A 16638-nucleotide genomic window follows, 5' to 3' on the forward strand; every position below is an offset into this window, starting at 1 on the left:
CGAAAGAGTAATCAAGCACCTCTGGAACAAATGAGTGCTTTCAATCAACTAACAGCTCCTACGAATCTGGCTCAAGCTCGCCTCCCTGTCTACCTGTGGGCATGAACATAGCGTCCAAAGAAAACGGACGTCAGTACGAACATTGTACTGAGTATGTAAGACAAGAATGAAATAAATATAATAGGAGGATCATGAGCCATAAGAGAAAGATATAACCTGCAAGAGTGTCGTAAGCTAATACATTTCGTACATATATCATATTTTACATAATCAGGGTACATGTATTATCACATCACATATCTCGTCACATCACATGTCTCGTCACATCACATATCTCACCGTTATCCCGCGTCCGGGTAACCATCACATGCCGCCCACTAGTGGTGATCATGCCCGACCCTCTAGGCTCGGTGTAACATCGTAGCCCGCCTTAGCGGTGATATGCCCGGCCATCTAGGCACGGTGGAACCATATGCAGCCCGCCTTAACGGTGACATGCCCGACCATTCCGGCGCGATGGAATTTCATCATCATATAATCAATCATTACCCATCACTATTGTACATTTCATGAACGAATCATAGCTTGGAATTTTCATACATAGCATAGGCATATTACAAGTTAGCATCATTAATCATCTTATAGACATATCATGACTTATCATTATTTCACATTTAGCATTAGGAGCATACATTAGGCTTTGAAGACAACCATAGCTATGTCGGGGTGACGTAAGGTCGTAAACCCCCGATTATATTATGAACATTTATGAGTACTTTGCCTCACCTTGAAGGAAATAGTGCATAAGGTGAGTGTTAACAACAATGACATCATTATCGTTATGGGATCATCATATCATATCTCTTATCTTATATTATCATTCGTAGATATAGGCTTTTAGCTTTCCGGAATATAGGAACTCATAAAGAGGAAGGAAAATCATGCTAGAAGATTCATGCCATTAGAAAGAAGGGACTAGCCTCACATACCTTTGACGTTTAACTAAGCTATCGTTCGCTTGTTCTCCTTCGATATCACGTTTCTACCTTCAAAAGAGAATTCGTATTTACGTTAGTTAATCGACTATAAGAACGCGCTACTATTTCTAGGGAAAATTGGGCGGCACTTTATTGGTTTATACTACTTTTCCCATATGCTATATCAACTCCCACACGCTCACAACAACATTCACAATATCGCAATCAACAATCATCATTTATATACATTGACCACAATCCACCATTTCTCTTCAATTTATCCACATTTATGGTTAGAGCTTACTATCGCGCTTCCTCACATCTAATACTTATTTCACGGCCTAAATGTCATTTATAACGTATTCATAATCACAACACTCCAACATTCATAATCCAACCCAACTGCTATCCAACCATGACACTATTCACTCATAAATGACCCATTTCCTATGTCTTTTACAATTCAAGTATCTTAACCTTCCAATACCTTAAACAACATGTTTTAGTCATGAAACTTACCTTAGATGATGGTTGAACAAGCCTTGAATGGAATTACTCCTCTAGCACCAAAACCCTACTTCACTTCCTTTGGGTTTTCTTGAGAGAGATGAACTTTAGCTAGGTCTCATACACTTTATTTCATGGATTTGGTGTTATTGATCATGGATTTCCTTTGGTTTTCTTGTGATGAAGAGTAGAGAGCATTCTAGAGGTTTCTAGAGAGAAATATCGTGGAGATGAAATGAATTTAATGAGCTTGGATCTCCTTTTAATGACCTAAAATCTGATCCGGAATGAACAGTAGCTGAAGTGCACAGTGGTCGTAAACCCAGTTTACGGTCCGTATTCCAATTTACGGGCCGTATTTCGCTGTCATATTTAAGCATATCAAAACCAGAAAGGTATGCTGGGGATCATGGTGATTTACGATCGCAGTTTATGGGCCGTATTTCAATTTACGGTCCGTATTCCAGGTCGTATTTAACCATTTAAACATTTGACAGAAAGTTAAAGTTTTGTGAGTTGAAATACGACATGGTGGTTTACGGGCCGTATACCACTTTACGGTCCGTATTTCACTTTACGGTCGACTGGGCCAAAATGCAAATCTGCGACTTTCAAGTCTTCAAAACCTATAATTAGTCATTGTGGAGCATAACCTATCTCTTGTTCCCATTGTCTTTGAAATCTTACTTAGGGTCGTCAAACGTCATTCCTTTCTGATTAAAACACCATATACTCATATTCTTCGTTAGTCTATTCGTTGTACATTCACGGGGAAATTTACGAGGTGTAACATTTAGATACAATATAGTCAAAATAGTACTCTACAGGTCTAAATGAGTCCAACGATACCCATATTGCTATACTTTTAAAAAATATCCAAAATACCCCTACAATGTGAAACCGGGTTCATGAGGGTAAAACGAGAAATTTAGTGCATAATTATGCTACCCATCATCTGGTTAACCTTCAATCTTAATTTCATGAAATTCTATTCATCACAAGATATTTGAATTCATCTTTCCTATTTTTAGCCCTAGGTTTCTTAACCCATTAGTTCTTCACAATTAGTGTATAGGATGACTATGAGATGATGATAATCGACAAATAAATAATGAATACTAGGTTAGAATCTTACCCCAAAGTGCTTGTGAATGCTTTTCGATTGCTCTCTCCCCGACCCTCCAACTATTGAAGGTTTCATCAATTCTTGGGTTTTAATCTTGCACCCACCATGAATGGAGCTTAAGCTTGTCATGGGATTTGAGGAAGGAGAAATAATGAATCACGTATGGGTTTGCACTTACCTTCAAGGAGGAACTTCACCCTAGCCCTAGGAAAATAGCCTCTCACATTCTAAGCAAGTGTTTTTGAGTTTAGTATGGGAAAAACTTGAAACAGACATTAAAAACGGACCTACTGCCGAGTTGGGTCGCTACGGCGGTCACCAGACTGCTGTGGCGGTCCTCTGGTCGCTGCCAGCGGCCAGCTGGAACAACCCGAACGAAAACGGGCATAAATCCCTCATCCGGAGGCGAAACGCGACGATTGTTTTTCCTATAGCTTCATAATTTCGATACGGGTCTAATGGTTCAAACCACACTCAAAACAAAGCTCGGATGATCAATATGGAGCCGTTTCTATCCACATACCTCCGGCGAAAACACTGAATACGAGCACGACAAAATCCTAAACTCATCTGAAACTCTTTGGAACCTCACCAAAAATTTTGGACAAGTTCAAAACCATCATAATAACATATTGGAACTTCCAAAACATAGACACGGGGTCATCCTAACCCAACGTTGACCATGGTCAACTCTAACTCGTCAACTTAACTAGTTTCTCCATGAATGACTCAATTTACACTCGAACCTTGCGGAACCCAACCCAATGACTTTATTAAGTCATATATCATACTAACTCGACATGGGGAAGGGTCAACAAGGGTATTAGGTCAAAAGCACTATAACGACCAGGTGGGTCGTTACACACAAGTATGTTGTACAAACCAAGCTTAACTGTCACATAGAGATGTTGACGTTAAACCAAGCACCATGCTTGAGCTAACACAATATACTTATCTAGACCACATCAATAGATTAGAATGAACTAAGTTACACAGAGCATATTCTGTTTAAGCAAAATTAATTAACTACTTAGCTAAGTACACCAAAACTGATATAACCAGGTTGGACAAACTAAGCATGTTTATATAGGCACAATTTTAATCAAGACATATTAAGATATGTGTGATACTTGAGACATACTTAACAACCAAATCAAGACTAACATCCATAAGTGTACATAATACAGATTAGAATAAACATCAGATAGCCAATATGTTTTAGAAGACCAAATTAACTAGCACACATTCATATTATTAGACTACTGAATTAAACTAGAAGAACCTACTAAGCTACACTAACATACAAGACCAACTAAATCCAGAACAATACTAGCATACAAATAGGTCTCTCTTTTAAGCTAACTAACATACCCTAATAACACATAATAAGACCAAAGAGAAGAAAACATGAAGGAAAAACACAAAGAATAAGAGGGAAGGGAGAATTACCTCTTTTTTGGGCAGCCTTATATCGAGATTGAACTTGGAGATTTTTGCTCCTTCAAATCCCAAAAACTCAGCCACAAAACCCAGAAAACAAGAGAACACAAATTTTAAAATTTTTACTTGACTCAGAAAAATCTAAAGATCTCAAATATTTTTTGAAACCTTAAGTATTTCGAGTTCTATAGGTATATTCAAATTTTTCATATGCTCAAACTTGTTCTTCAAATAACGTAGAATAGGGTCCTTTAAATAGGAATCCCCAAAAACCCCCAAACCCTAGGTTTCACGATGTGGGATAAATCCCAATTTTTGGGATTTCCTCCTTACATATAGCATCGTAGGGCTAGGATCAAGTGCGAAAAAAACAACAAAGGGTCAGATTTCACCCTCAAGTGGTCGATCCATTTGATTCTTCATGAACCAATGATTCATGGATTCAAATCCACAAACAACCAAAAACAATTAAGGCTTCTCAGTTCTATCCATTGCAAAGGCAGAAAAGCATGCAAAAAGGAGAGATAATACCTCGTTTGGTAGGGTATCGACGGAGGGTAAAGCATTAATTGCTTTACCCAAAATAGTCGAGCAACAACTACATAAAGCGAAAGCAAGTGGCCCCTTTGTCATTTTCAGGCCGATGACCACGAGGAGAGAGAGTAGAGGAGCGGCGGCTAGCGTTTCTCTTTAGAGAAACCCTTAAAAAGAAACCCTTTCTTTGCATTAAAGGGTCGTTTGGTATCTACTGAAATGGGAAAAGGGGGGGGGGGGGTATTACCCCCTTTAGTCTTGACGTTGGGCCGGGTCATGGCTATTGGGCCTAATCCGACTGACTTAAATTTAAAAGGGAGTCGGGCCTACTCGTGTATACATGTGTATACATGTATATATGAGAGGGGGGAAAACGCAAATTTGAGTTAAATAACAAAATTTAAAGAAGAGTCACTAATTTCATTTCAACTATAGCCAAAATTAAACTAATTTAGTCTAATTAGCCAATTTCAAAACAAAGACGGCTAGTTTTGGCAAAGTTTCAATTATGGCATTAATTGCCTTTTAGTGATAACTTGACTTATTTCAATTATAGCCACTCTGAGCATAAAATTACAATTACACACACAACTACTTCATGCAAAAAATTAAAAATATTAGAGAAATGGAATAAATCCTATTTAATTAGTCAGATTTCTTGAATTTAAACAGAGTAAAATGCTTGTTAATTGATTTCTAATAATTTAAACAATTAAATAAATAATTGTTTTAAAATTATTCCCTTGATTAATTTGAGAAAATATCTTATAAATTTTGCAAAATATGTAAATTAATTTTCCAAATGATTTATAGTATTATAGAAGCTATTTTACCAAATGAAAGGGCAAAAACATTATCTAAATAATTTTATAAAATCATTAATCATTTTAACTTCTGAAAATACACATTTCACTCTGTTTAATATTCAAGGACTCTAGGTAATTAAAACAAATTATGGGAGGTCAAAAATTAGGTGTCAACACTTTTCAATATGTTTTTAGCGCTCATAAGCAAAGTAGAATTAATTTGTTTAAAAAATATTGTGTTGAGCAAAATTCGCCTGTTAGAAAAATTCCAAAAGAAGTTTGTACTAGGTTGAATTACATGAGATGCTACTTGTTGCTCACAATATCAAAAACCTCCTCAATATGTTTTTAATGCACATCATTATCATCCCAATGAACAAATACAAGATAGTGATTGGAATGAAATTGAAGGGCTATGTACTTTTATAGAAAAAATTATTTTGCAACAAAAGCATTTTCCGGTCAATACTATTCTACAATTGCAGAAATGTTGTTTTATATTTGTGGACTTACAAAACTATTTGCGGAATATAGAGAATGAAACGAACATGATGAAGTCGTTGATGAAATGATTCTCAAATTTAATTTTTTTTTTCCTATTCCCGATGTTTATTTGATTACTTGTATACTTGACCCGTCTCAAAAATTAAGAGGGGCTCAGGGACTTGTTGAAAAAATTTATTTACAGTCAGAAATTCTTCCTAACGAATATCCAAATGTTGAAGAGTGTAAATGTAGCATAGAATTAAAAGCTAAAATAATGTATAATAATTATAAGTAGAAGTGGAAATGAACGCCCTTCACAAAAAATAAGGCTAAATTTGGCAATAGAAAATTTGATAAATCAATCGATGCTACATGGCTTGGTATTGCTTCTACTCAAAATGAAAGTGATGTTGATACTTATCTTAATCAGGGATTCGAAAGTATCATTGTGGACGACGACGGCAATGAAGATTTATTAGGATGGTGGAGGGAGAGTGGCAACTCATTTCCATTACTCTCAAAAATGACTCGAGATATCCTAACTATTCAATCATCATCAGTAACTTCGGAGGCAGCTTTTAGCGCGGCAAGATTTCAACTTGGAGACCACAGACATTCATTAGCACAAGATAGCTTGGAGATTTCTGTCTTATTCAGGGATTGGATCAACGCAAAAAGAAGAAATTGTGGGCTACCAAAATTAACCCGTCAAGAAGAAGAAGAAGAAGAAGAAGAAGAAGCATATGAAGAGATAATCAACACTAACAGCGATGATGGCATGGAACTTATTGTCATGACCCAACTTACAGGCCGTGCGGGCACCTACCATATTACTACCTAGTAGGCGGACCCTTACCAACTAACCCAAAATCCAACGCATTATTATTACCAGTCACGCAATTGATAATCATAATTTAAAATAAAACTTCATAAAAACTCGGTTATTGTTACAATAAAACTAAAAAATTCCCGGGATCTATTCTAGACAGGTGCAAGAGCTCTTATTACACAAGGATAAACAAAATAAATGGCACAGCCTCTGCCTAAACTAAGATGAGAAAGGTTGTAGCAAGATGTCCGGAAATCCACAAGGAGAAACTTCAGCTTATAATCTGCAACACATCTACACCCCCAAAAAGTATGTAGCAAGAGTAGTATCAGTACACCACATGTACTAGTAAGCATCATAGGTCGACTAAGATTAGTCCACGCTACACACTATAAAATCAGCAAGATAAATAGATAAGTCAGTGTACGCCCCCAAGACTCCCGATATAAATAGTTACCCCAAAACGAACTTTTCTCTCTACTCCTAGTCATCTCGTTTCTCTTATTCTCACAATATTACCGGTTATTCGACTAGACAAATGTATTCCTATTTCCTACTTCTTTTGGGGCCTAATAATTAAGTCTTATCCCCTTGTTACACTAACGTCTACTTGTTGATTTTTAGCCTTAGAACTTTCTATCTGGTTCACTCACTAGGTGATGTGTCGCGGATTTGTGGCACATTCGACGCCTTTTTACTATGAATTTTGGTTGTTTTCAAGTAAGTCTGGTTCTTGTTAATATGTTTTTGTTGTGTTTTAGGAAAACAATGGCCCAAAAGCAAAAACAAAGAACAAGGGAAAAATTGGCCAGAAATGAAGAATCGACGTCCCGTCGATCAGCCGACGGACCGTCCTTCAAAGCGTCGATAAGCTCAATTTTCCAGTGATGACCTTAGTTGAAGACGACAAAGGACGGAGCCATCGACGAAGCGTCGAACTGATCGATGCTTCGTCGTTTGTGTTGTTAATCAAGATCTATCAACAAGAAGAGAGAAAGACGGAATACTCGACAGAGCATCGAACTGGTCGACGGCACCGTCGAATAGATCACATCGCTGAAGATACAAAGGACGGAGGAATCGACGGATCGTCGAACGATCGACGGTCCGTCAATCTTGCTATCAGGGGCAATTTTGTCAGTCGCTGCTGTGCGTTTTTGGAGCCTATTTAAAGAACATTTTAGGTTATTTTTAGCAGCAAGTTTTCATTTTTATGCACGTGAACAAAGTTCCATTGGTGAGTGAGCATTGATTACTCCACTTTTGGAGCTTAGTGAAGACAATAAGATTCCATTTTTCATCATCTTTATCACACTTTGTAAGCTTTATATCTTATTTATTGCTTACTACTTTTGAGACCATTATGTGTGAGTAGTTTCTTTAATCAAAGTTGTGGACCCAAATGATGGGTGTTATGTAATGGGTGTCTAACATTGTATATATATATATATATATATAATGGGTTGTGATGTGTTTTATTATTTCTCACATTCATTGTTAGTTAGTGGTTGCAAACACTTGCTTATGCACAAACCTTAGTTTATTTGAAAAGATGAACTAGGGTGTGATTTGAAATAATATAACAAGGACTCGGGGCGCTAACCCTTGTTTAATGAACTCACTTAGGGATAAGATGAGTTCTACTTGGCATAGTTAATCAATATTACTTACAACTTTTCTACATTTGGGAAAATCATGAAAAGAATACTTTCTAACTATTGGAAAATATTAGAAAGTGCATTAGAGATTAAGTCATACAAAACCCCGACCCATTAGAAATATATCATATTGATACCCATAGCATAACATCTAATCACCACGGGGACACAACTTTGGTTCTCCCAATCCAAACAAATTCCAAATACTTCAAAATAGCGAATACAAACAAAATCTCTCCTCTATACTATTCGGAATAAAATTAAAGTTTCTAGAGATTAGTTACATAAATAATTAGTACCTTTTTCTCTCCATATTCCCTGTGGGATTCAACCCCAACCTTGTTTGGGTTACTATATTTGACAACGTCCACTTTACGCCATTAATAGGTATAATTTGAGCGTATCACTAGGGTATGACGCATCCACGGAACACATTCATCACACTTCCATCAACACTGGAACTTTACAAATCCCTCAGACTAAAAGCAAAACTCTGAAACTCAACAATTCATCCCTAAACCAACACCTTCATGGATGATCTGAAACCATCAGAAAGTACCATACAATTATAGGAGATGCACAAAGTAATGTAATAGAATGACAACATGAAATATGAGGACATGAAGTTATGTAATGCAATGCAATGACCAAATGCACAGTGTACACACATGCTAACTGGTGTCGTTGCCCAGAAGTCATGACCTGCAGGGGATCTATAGTGTCCATGTACCACTCGTTCCGAATCCACTCCTCGGACCCGAGCTCACAACTAGGCCACATCCTCACCCTCGGTCAAATGTGCATGTTCATGTATGTATATGTATCTCTTTTTCGCATCTCTTCCAATGATTGATTATCAAGTAGTACTGCATATTCATCCCAACTCGGCCACAAACACCGGATAACACAACAGATGTTAATGAATGAATCAATGTCATAAAATATGTCCTTGACGGCGTGCACTATTATGCTTTCGTTTCAACTCACCCAATGCAACATTTTTATTGACACGAATGGACAACCGTAATGAATATTACAAATTTACTCATCAATCAATGCGGAAATTAAATATACATGGGAATAATTACTCTAAACGATGGGATAGCCCTTTTTAACAATGAAAAATAATCACTTCCTATCTGTAACGCATAAACATCAACAATTGTAGAACTTAGTACCCAATTATATACTCGTTGTTACCCTAGTTACTATATACACATAAACTTCTGTTAAATTATGAACATATCCATCGAGACTCTATGTCCGAAGACCAAATCATGCATTCTCCCATCAATTCTATACGTATATACGATTCACTAATCAAAGTCTAACTCAAGTAAACCGTAACTTACCTCGATGACGAATAGCTATTCGAATTTCCATGAAATACTCGCCCTCCTAGCTATTATCCGAATCCATGAGAGATGATAGTTGAAGGGGAAGACGTGAAGAATGTTGGGGAAGTCTCTTTTTCTTGGTGTTTAGGGTTTTTCTTCATTTAAAACCTAATAGCAGCCTTGGAGAGTCTTTTGTTAAAATAAGGGTGAAATATAAAACTAAGTATGAAAAAAACGTGCTTTCTGGTCCGTGACGCCGGCCAGCGGACGTCAGTCTCGCTACACCGGTACCGCTGCGGCAAACCAACTTCTGCCCGAGCCCACGATTTTTAACTCTCTCCGAAACTGATTTTTCCCGCTATTAATCATTTAAACACCCCATGGGGCTTACCATTTAAGATTGTAGGCCTAGATTAAGCGCGGGTTTCGCGAAGTATTAAATAACGATCGGGCGGGTCGTTACACTTATGGACCGTCAAGCAGTAGAGTCAATTCCAGAATTGGATGCAACGGAAGCGATAAGACATTTAGAAAAAATGCACATAGATCCGTACAAGTTTTAGTGTGATAATTTACAGTTAACTACTTAAATGCCTAGTTGAAACAGAACTCTTCCTAGAAGGTGGTTGTGTAGATTAGGTGATCTTATAGTAACTTAGAGGCCTAATTAAAACAGAACCCTTCCTAGAAGGTGGCTGTGTAGATTAGGTGTTCTTCTTGTATTTGAGACTTTGAATCAAGTTTTATAAAATTTAAAAGATCTATTTTGAATAAATAAACATAAAGTTCTTACTTGAAATTATTTTTCTTTACATAACTACTAAAAAAGATGCAATTCTTTATAAATTTTATAAAGACTTGAAATTATATTTAATATTATGTAATAAATTAAACGGAAAAGGGCCTAAAATACCCTCGAACTATTAAAATTGGTGCAAAAATACCCTTCATCCACCTTTGAGCCCCAAATACCCCTGTCATCCACCTTTGAGCTCCCAAATACCCTTGTCATCCACCTATGGGGTCTAATACACCCTTATTTCTAATAGCCCCATGTTGACACCCAATTTTGTCCATCCTTTCGTCTAATTTACATCGTTGAGCTTCTATTTTATTAGAATATTAATTATATTTTTTTATCACAACCTGTAGTTAAATTTCTTGATGATCTCTATTACTATTACTATTACTGCTGCCTAGAAAAAAAAAAGTCACTCATGCATTTATTCTCCTTCTAGCTTAATTGCAGCGCTAATCCTATTCATATTCTCTATAAATATTTATTTAAATATATTTTTTGTATTAGCGTCACACTTATAGTTATTGTTATGTTTCTATGATTACTTTACTATTACAATAGATAAAACTATTTACCAAAATATTTTGTCCCTCTATATTATAAAAATCGAGAAAATCTATTTGAAATTACTATATTCCCCAAATAAACCAAATAAAAAATGCCACCAATTTCCTAAAGTTTCTACCCAGCCCATAATCCTTTCCAACTAAAAATCCCCAAAGGCATCAGATTACCCCCAAAACCAAATATGCATAACCCATTGTTATTTACTCAAAATTCCTAACCCCGTCATCTCTAACTTTCCTTAAAATCAAACATTCCCTGATTCTGGTTGAAATCCCACAGCTACAAAATCCCTTTGTTTTGTGCCTTTTATATTCTTTCATTTATTCTAGTTTGATTTTCTCTTCTCTTCTCTTCTCTTTTCAATTCCACTTTCTTTCCTTAATTCATTCACCTTAATTTCTTACTAGTAATCATAAAAATCATAGCATAATATCTGCCTTAATTGAGAAATCGGAACTTTTCGCTTTTCATCTAATATGCCAAGAACAAAATGACAGAAGTTTGGACCCGATTCTATTTGAAAAATCCGTCCAAGAGATTAATAATAATAATAATAATAATAATAATAATAATAATAGTAGTAGTAGTAGTAGTAGTAGTAGTAGTGATGATGATGATGATGATGATGATGATGATGATGATGATCATAACAATAATAATAATAAAAGTAATAATAGTAATAGAGATCATCAAGAAATTTAACTACAAGTTGTGATTAAAAAAATATAACTAATATTCTTATAAAATAGAAGCTCAACGATGTAAATTAGACAAAAGGATGGACAAAATTGGGTGTCAACATGGGCCTATTAGAAATAAGGGTGTATTAGACCCCATAGGTGGATGACAATAGTATTTGGGGGCTCAAAGGTGGATGGAGGGTATTTTTGCACCAATTCTAATAGTTCGAGGGTATTTTAGGCTCTTTTCTGTAAATTAAAAGTAATAGCCCTTAGAAGTTCAAAAAATATCCCTTAGAAAAATACATTTAAAGACTTTAAAGTTACAAGTTATAAAAAATAAAGAGTTCTTAAATGTTATCAATTTAAGTAGGCGTTTGGCCATAAGAATAATTCACTTTTATCCGGAAATTTTTTTCACTTTTCAGCGTTTGGCCATAAGAATTCCAAATACAACTTGAAGTTGTATTCCGGAATACCAAAAACTCAAAAAACTTGTTTTTAAAAAAAGTTCACTTTTTTCACTTTTTTACAACTACATTTCACCAAAAACTACAATTTCAAAAACTATGGCCAAACACAACTCCAACTCCAAAATTCCAAAAAAAAGTGAATTTATTTTTGTATCTATGGACAAACGGGGCCTAAATGTTAAGTTTGAAGTTTTATATTAAATTTGTGTCTATTTAGTACTTTAAGATTAAATATTTAAATAAATTAAAAAAAGCCACCCCCCCAGGCCCGTCCCGTCCCCCCCTTGGAGTGGGACGGGACGGGCCCCCCAAAAAATCCCCTATAATCCCATCCCCCCAAAGTCCCGGTCCCCCTAAATCCCCCTTTAAAAAGTCCCCTATCTCATCCCATCCCCCTAAAACAGTCCCCCACCGTCCCCTCCCATCCCCTTCGCCACCCTTAGTTACGTTACAACTCGTGTTCAATTTTTCATTTTATTGAACTAAAATTTGATCAATTGATGTTGTATTTTTTAAAAAGGTTTTCTAGTAACGTATTAATTTTATTATGAACTATGACTTGCTCATTTGGTAAGATTATATAAGAATTGAAAAAGTTTTGATGGTTTTCACAAGTTGTGAGATTTTTATGTCCAAAAAAAAATACAACTTAAGAAATCCAAATTACATGTCCAGACATGATTTCATATCATGATTTTATCTCATGATTTCAAATCATGTCCAAACGGCTCCTAAAACAGTAATACCAAATAAATTGAAGAACTTCTAACACGATCCTCCTCAAGGATCTAGACTGCATGAATTGAACATGTTCTAGTTAGTAGCAGCTGAGCTGTTGCATTTATATGGGAATTTCCTATAAAGGCAATTTCCAAATTTTCAAGCAATTTTTCGTCCAAATTGACATTTGATATTGATCTCATGATGAAATTTTGACTGAGACTCGTTTTGATCTTATAAAATCACAGAGAAATTTTCAAAAAGGTAATTTAAGACAAATTTTTCTAGTTTCTCATTTCAGTTCAATTTATTTTTATTTAAAAGGAATAGATGCCAGCTAGTCCGTACAAGGAATTTTTCGTGTTATGTCCTTTATGTACAACATTCATCTGTTCACAAAATACGAGGACTAATTTACCTTTTGAGGAAGAAGAAAAAAGCACGCAATTCGAGGGCTATAATCCTTTTGAATATGTGTGGGTGAGAGACGTTGTGACATAGAGTCAGTTTGGATAGTTTGGATGGGCTTATGTCTATAAGCTATTTGTAGCTTATAAGTTAAAAAAATAAGTTGGGGTAATGTAACTTATTTTTTTTGACTTATAAGCTGTTTCAGCTTATAAGCTGCTTTAGATAAGCTAAGTCAAATGGGCTCAATTATTTTTTTGAGCTTATTTTAAGCACAAAATGACTTTAAGCTGATCAGTCAAACACTCAAAAAAACTGAAAACAGCTTATAAGCAACTTATAAGTCAATCCAAACGAGCTCATAATTCTTTTAGATACTCCTTCCCTTTAAAAAAGATTATTTTCTTTTGATTTGACACAAAATTTAAAAAAAAAAATTGAATATATGGTCCAAAACAAGCATTAGATATTTGTGTGACTTCAAATTATCTCATAAAATTAAATTATTTCTAAAAATAAAAAAAAAATATTTTTTTTAGGATAGACTAACAAGAAAGGAGTATAATCTTTTGGGGACGGAGAGAATATATAAAATCAAGTTCAGTCAACTTTGACCCTAATTACATTTCCTTTAACAAAGAAAAAAGACACAGACTCGTTATTACATCATGACATGAGCATTATATCACATGTGAAAAATAGTGGTACGTAGAATTCAATCAATTGACCCTCGAAAATTAGTGAGACATACGACGAATCACCTGAGATATCATGATTTCTAAGGATGACTAGATGACTTATGCTTGTACTGCGTACGGGCTCAACATTTCGTATTATAGTTGTGTTTAGATAGTGATAATATATATATATATATATTTTATGTTCAAAATACGATTAATATAACATTGTTGTGCTCCGTATCTAAAACTTTATTTTATTCGTGTTTGCTACGAAAATTTATTAATACTTTTTAAAACAGAAGACTTGTTTAAAAGAAAACTATTTTCCTCTGTTTGAGATAAAATAATAGTAATATTTAAGCATCAGTTGATACTTTCAATTTTAATTCGATTAATTTAAAAGTGTAAAATACTTATTATTTTTTATCAAATTTTGATTTGGATAATTCTAATTCAAATTATTAAATTAATTTTACATGTTTGAAACGAAACAAGGTAGAAATTAACTTTCTATTTAAACGAAGAAATGCTATTTTTTAATTTTTGGTAAATATTCTCGGTTTAACTCATTTTACTTATCATGTTGTCTTGTGCATGGTTTTTTAAGGAAACGTGAATTAGAATTAGAATTTGACTAATTTACTTTATTCATTATTTGATCTCCATTTGATATTAATCTCTTTTCACATTTATTAGAGTAAGGAAAAAATGAAAAAGTAATTAAATTCTATCTTATTTTAATATATAAGTATTTTAAGTATGTTGCTGTACAATAATTTCATTTGCTCCCACTAACGGGTTGATACGCATGTGGCAATGAGTCCATCATTATTGATTTAATTGTTTGATTTTGGCCAAAGTCATAGATGGACCCTGAACTTGTCCTGATTTTTCATTTAGACCCCTTAACTGAAACGTTGACCATCTGGACCCTCGAACATAAGATAAAATGTGTCATTTGAACCCCTCGTGCCAGCTGGGCACACGCGTGCAGTACACTTGTTGTGACATGAAAAAATAGACCAATAAAAATAAGTCATGTCAAAAAAAAAAAAAAAAAAACTAATATAAAACTTATTTAACTAATAAAAAAAGTTATTAAAAAAAAAAAAAAAGTAAAAAAATCTATTTTCTTGCATCCCACCCCCATCCTACCCAACCCCACCCTTTCTTCTTCCTCAAGTGAACCCCCGCCAGTGAATTGGTCAGCCATTGCCGTCCCCCATCTCCCCCAATTTCTCTCCCTCCCTCCCTCCTCCCCCTTCCCTCTTTCCTCACCCCAACCCCCAGTCCACACAAAAAACACCTAACATCTTTCTCTCTCTCTTTTTTTTTTTTTTTTTACATCTTATTCATTTAAAAAAAAAAAAATTCATTATCTGGCCAGAAAATATTATCTCCGGCGATACTCAGAGATGGTGATCAGATTGTCTGAAATGGTGGTCTAATGGTTTCAGCTTTCTCCCTCTTTTCTTTGTCTTTTAATTCCTTTCAAAAAGTTTCATTTTTTCCAATCCAAAAAGCTTGAAAATAAGGCCGAAATTCTCACTCGCCGGAAAATATCATCTCCGGCAACATTCTGACAGTGGTCCGGTGACATACTATTAGAAAGAAGAAGAAGAAGAAAGAGAAATAACGTTACTTGAAAAGAAAAGTAAATGAGAAAGAAGAAAAAAAGAAACAAAAATTTGAAAAAAAAAAAAGGAAAAATATGTTGCAAGAATGTTTCACGCGCCCATTATCAAGTGAAAACCACTTTTTGTGCCATCTCAGCATCAGGTGTTAAATTGACACACATTTGTGAAGGTTGGGGTGTTTAACTGGTGCAAGTCTATGTTGAAGGGTCTAAGTCAAAATATACGGACAAGTTGGAGGGTTCATCTAAGACTTTGGCCTTTGATTTTCTAAGCACTTTTTTTTTTAACATTATTTATTTTTTTAATATGGGATTCATTTTTTTTATTAATATTGCTTGATTTTATTAATATGGGGTCCACTTTTTTTTTCCCCGTGAGTTTGGATGTGGTGGGTTCCACTTTTTTTCTTCTCTTTTTTTTTTTTTAATACTGGTTGGTGTTTAATATAGGGCCATGAAGAACTTCTATTTTTTAATTTTTAGTAAATATTTTTTGTTTAACTCATTTTACTTGTCATGTTGTTTTTTACATGGTTTTTTAAGGAAACGTCAATTAGAATTACAATTTCACTAATTTAGCATATTAATTATTTGATCTCCATTTAATATTATTTTTTCTTTTATGACATTAATCTCTTTTCACATTTATTAGAGTAGGAAAAAATGAAAAAGCATTTAAATTCTATCTTATTTTAAGATATAAGTATTTTAAGTATGTTGCTCTACAATCATTTCATTTGCTCCCACTAATGAGTTGATACGCATGTGGCAATGAGTCCATCATTATTGATTTAATTGTTTGATTTTCTAAGCATTTATTTTTTAAAATTGTTTGTTTTATTAATATGGGATTCACTTTTTTTTTTAATATTGCTTGATTCTGTTAATATGGCGTCCATTTTTTTTTTCCCGTGAGTTTGGATGTGGTGGGTCCCACTTTTTTTTTTAAATACTGGTTGGTGTTCAATATGGGGC

Source organism: Lycium barbarum, chromosome 11, assembly GCF_019175385.1.
Source record: "Lycium barbarum isolate Lr01 chromosome 11, ASM1917538v2, whole genome shotgun sequence".
NCBI lineage: Eukaryota > Viridiplantae > Streptophyta > Magnoliopsida > Solanales > Solanaceae > Lycium > Lycium barbarum.